The sequence below is a fragment of the Octodon degus genome, unplaced genomic scaffold, assembly GCF_000260255.1.
Source record: "Octodon degus isolate 3935 unplaced genomic scaffold, OctDeg1.0 scaffold00089, whole genome shotgun sequence".
Taxonomy (NCBI): Eukaryota; Metazoa; Chordata; class Mammalia; order Rodentia; family Octodontidae; genus Octodon; species Octodon degus.
In genome coordinates this window covers 9346361-9351192 of record NW_004524665.1, presented here as the reverse complement: position 1 = coordinate 9351192, position 4832 = coordinate 9346361, and the positions used below count along the sequence as shown (strand labels likewise).

General features: G+C 44.6%; 1 pseudogene; it reads right to left on the bottom strand.

The window, feature by feature from the left end:
* Positions 1 to 67: 67 nt before the first annotated feature.
* The window catches only part of LOC101584302, a 10846-nt pseudogene continuing 6081 nt past the window's right edge, over positions 68 to 4832 (bottom strand).

The following is a 4832-nucleotide window of genomic DNA, read 5'->3' as shown; positions in this document are numbered from 1 at the left end:
GGAGGCCGCGGGCCTCCTGGGCGGCCACGCACGAGCACGTGGCAGGGCAGCAGCCGCTTTGCTGGAGTCAGAACAGGAAGCAGAAGCGCGGAGGCGCCCCCGCCACGTCCCTGCCGCCCTCACTTTCCTCGCCGCGCTTTCCCAGCGGCTCACCCACCGCATCGCCTCCGCGCGCGCTCGCGCTGGAGACCCCGGGGTGCTCCCTGGGCGCCGCCCCACGGCCGGCAGGGCGCGCTCGCCGCAGCGTCGCGCTTCCTCTGGGGTGTCTGCAGGCGGAGCGTTTCTCCCGGCCCTGAGCTGCCGCTTGGAGGCAGTGAAGCGGGGTGACATGAGTCTGTTCTTCTCACCCTTGCAGCGTCTTGCTTTTAGGGTTTGTTCGTTCTTTCTTTTTTAACCAGAGATCTAACTCAGGGCCTTGCGCTTGCCAGGCCAGCGCTTGTGCCGCTGAGCTGTCTCCCCGGCCACTATTTGTTCTTACATTCACACTGTTTTATTCTGATGATGCACTGTGATTTTTCTGCTGGATTCCTGGACTCCTGCAAAGACACTTACCTGTGGGTGGTTGGCGACATTGCTGCTTTCGTGGCCATGTGAACATACCAGCCTCCTAGTCTGCCGTTTTGGTGACACCTTCCCTCGCGGTGTCTTTCATGACTTCGTAGCTTATCTTTCTAAACCCTGAACAATACTCCAATCTCTAAATATATCGCATTTATTATGCATTCCCTTACTGAAGGATGTCTACAGCTGCCGCAGGTACGCGCAGAGCTACTCGACGGCGGGTTTTCCTTGCCGAGACACAGCATCCACCGTCCACGGCTTGAAGGAGGCGAGGGTTAAGTTTGCTGTCTCAGGTGGTTCTGATTGTCTGGCCCCAAGGCAGCGCCATCCCAGCAGAAGAGCACGGGTGCAGCGCCTCAGTCCCTGGCGGCCCGGGACAGCTGGGGAACGGCCGCAGAGAGGCGGCGCCAGGGCAGACCAGAGCCCATCTCCACGCCTCACAGACCCTGCCAGTTGTGCCGCCGCAGCGCCGCGCGTGGATCCCGAGGCCAAATAAACTGGCGCTGCACGCTGACCACCGCAGCGGCCATCAGGCTTGTGTGCAGGACTCTGTGTGGACATGGTGTCCGTGGCTTCGAGTGCAGACCAGTGGTGCACTGCTCACCCATCTGGTCTAGTTTTGTAAAAGCTCTCAGTCCGTCCCCCGAGCAGACGATGCACATGTGCTGAGACCAACCCTGAGCGAGAGTGCCTGTTCTCCACGTGCTGTCAGCGCTGCTGCCACCAGGGTCCAGACTGCAGCACTCTGACTCAGCGTAGTGCATCCCCTGGCTGCCTGCTCGCATGACCCGGAGGTCAGATCGTCTGAGAACCATCCTCAGTGTCACTTTGCCATCTAAGCCTCTTCCTTGGTGAAATTCTCTGTTAGGGCTTGGGTGAAGTTTTTAGGGAAGTTGCTTTCATACTGTTTTCAGGAATCTTTTTTATATTTCTGATAAAATCCTTTATGAGAAGTGCTTTTTGCAAATATTGTCCTGCATCTGTGGCTTGATCTTTCGCCCTCTTGACAATGTCTTTTGAAGTGTGGCAATTTTCATTTGAATCAAGCCTGACTTACCCGTTCTCTCTCTCATGAGCTGTGACCTTGGTGTGGCATTTGAAGTCATCCCCGAGAGTCACCTAGGCTTTCTTCCATCTCCTGGGAATTTCCTTTCTGGCATTTTGCCTTCTTCTCTGTGATCAAGGCTGAGTTAGTTTTTGTGGGGTGTGTGAAGTATGTTTGCAGATTCATTATTTCCCCGAACACGACAGTTATTCCAGCACTGTCGCTGAAAAGCCCGTGTTTACTCTGTGTTACTGCCTTTGCTCGCTTTCCAGACACCCCTTCACTGTATTTGAGTGTCCGCTTCAGGTCTCTATTCTGTTTCAATCAGTTGCTTCTTTAGCACACACATTGTCCCATTTGCTGTAGGCTCTCAGACAGCATCAGTTGTTGAAGATTCTTATTCTGTACTACAGTGTGTCGGATATTCTGGGTCTTTTCCCTGTCTATTTTAGAATAAGTTTGTCAGTGTCTACTGTGTTAGCTTTATGTTGCCATAAATAAATGCCAGAAAAAAATCCATTTGAACAGGAAAATGTTTATTTGGGCTCATAGTTGTGGGGGTTTAAGTTCATGGTTGATAAGCCCCATTGCTTTGGGGCCTGTAGTGATGCAGTATCCCACAGTAGGAGTACATGGAGAAGGCGCTGTCCCTCAGGACAGCCAGGAAACACACAGCAAGGGGTCACTGCTCTCCAATCCGTGACATTCAAGGACGCATCCCAGGGACCTAACTTCCTCCCACTGGGAGCTGCTGTTGAAAGACCGTAGTGCTGGTCAACAGTCATGGGACCTGAGGACCAGCCTCCAACAGTGGGCCTTGGGGAACGTTCCAGATGCAAAGTACGGTGTCCGTAAAGTAGCTCCTGTGACTGTGTCTGGGGTTGTAGTGAATCTATAGATCAAGACAGAAAGAGCTCACATCCTGACAGTATTGTCTTTCTTCCATGAACATGGATTACCTCTCTATTTAATTCCTCTTGCTTATCTTAGAACTATTTTCAATTCATATTTTAAAATTATATTTTATTAGTGCATGTTTATATTACCCAATGCTATGATATATTTTGAGAAATTGGCATAGACAGTTATTTTAGGTGACTTCAGTCCCCCTGCCCCCTTTCTCTTTCCTCCCCCACACTTCCTCATCTTCAGAAGTCACCTCCTGGCTTCTTATTCTCTATTCTCTTTGATTTCTTTCAACATTACTTTGTAATTTTCCATATATATGTGTATATATATGTATATATATGTATATATGTATATATATGTATATATATGTATATATATGTAATTACATATATATATGTAATCTATGAGGAAGATTACAATATATAATATATGTATATTGTTAGATTTACAGTTCATGATTTCATTTTGTGTAGTACTAGTGTAATTGGTATTGTAATTTTTAATTTCAAATAGCACTTACTAATTTTTGGTACATAGAAAAATGGTCAAATTTTGCATATTAACATTGTATTCTGTAACCTTGTTGCAATTGTTTATTAAATGAAAGAGGCATTTTTGTCATTTCTTTTAAATTTTCTACAGGGTGACGATGTCTTCTGTGAACAAAGACTCTATTTTTCTTCTATTCAAAACTAAATACTTTCCTTTATTGTCTTGTTGCATTAGATGAATTCCACTGTGATGTGGAAAAGAGCTGATGAAAGGAGACGTCCTTGCCTCCTTGTTCCTGACTTTTGTGAGAAAGCTTCTGCTTCCCATTAAGTGTAATTGAGGGTGTTGTGGAAATTCTTTGCCAAGTTAAGAAAGGTTTTGTTGATGCTTAGCTTGCTGAGCACTTTTATAATGAATGATTGTTGTAGTTCATCAGATGTTTTTCTTGCATAAATTGGTGTGACTGTGTGATTTTTCTATTTTAGCCTGTTGATGTGATACATCATATTAACTGATACTTGATTGAGCTAGCCTTGCCTACATAAGATAATGTGCAATGTGGTCATATTGTACAACTCTGTGTTTTTGCATTTGGTTTGATATTTTGTTGATTTTTTTTCGTGTGAAATTAGTTTACCATTTTCTTGAAATGTCTTTATGTGGCATTAGGGTGGTGCTGATTTCAAATTTATTAGTACTAGTATTCTCTATACTTCTGCCTTCTGGAAGAAATTATAGAAAATTGGTGTAATTGCTTCCTGAAATATTTGGTAGAATTCTCTCATGAGCTCATGTTAGCCTGAGGTATCTGTTTCACTAGTTACTGATTCAACTGCTTTAGTAAATTAAAGACCACTGAGATCATGTTTTTGTTGTATAGCCTGCCAGATATGTCTGCTTGCTCTTGGCAGGCATCCTGAGTGGCATTTTTTTCAGTACCAGGGATGGAGCTCTGGACCTTGTGCTTGCCAGGCAGATGCTTAAGCCACTGAATTATCTCCCCACCCGCTGAGATCATGATTTGTGTGTGAGTTTTATCAAATTTTAGCTTTCGAAGAATTCATCTATTGCATTTGCTTATCAGTTTCAAAGAGTTGTTCCTGATGCTCCTTTACGATCATTTTAATTTCCATGGTGTGTATAACAGTGTGCCCTCTCTGGTTTCTAATATTTATAGCAGTGTCCTTATTTCTTCCTCCTCTGCTAGCCTAAGTGTTATCAGTTTTATAGATCTAAAAGTTGTCAGTTTTATTGATTGTTTCAGTTATTTTTCTCTCATTGTTAGGACAAAATACCTGACACCCAAAACTAGGGAAGGAAAGATTTATTTAGTTCACAGTGGAGGTTTCAGTGCATACTCAACTGATGCCAAAGCGGAGTGGAACAGGGCAGAGGGCGGCAGTTCACGGTGGCAGAAAACAGAAAGGAGCAAAGGAAGGAGCAGCAGCTACGGACGCTCGCAAGCCTGCATCCCTTCCCTGCACTGTATGCAGATTACCCGCCCAGGGCAGGTGTAGCACTCACACCCGTAATCTTGCATTGGATCATGGATTAGTCACAAACTATAGAAGCCGCCCCATGACTGCATGAGGCAGTTAGGGGGACACCTAGGCACAACCATAGCATTGATAAAAAAAGGTATAAATTATATTAGTCTTTTCAAAGAACCATATTTGGTTGTCCTGATTTTTCTATTTAATTAATTAATTTATTTATTTAACTTATTTCTAAATGTATCTTTTTTATTGAGAAACAAATAGTATTGAGATAGTTTCAAAACAGGTTAGTAGGATAGTTACAATAATTAATACATTGCATATTGTTG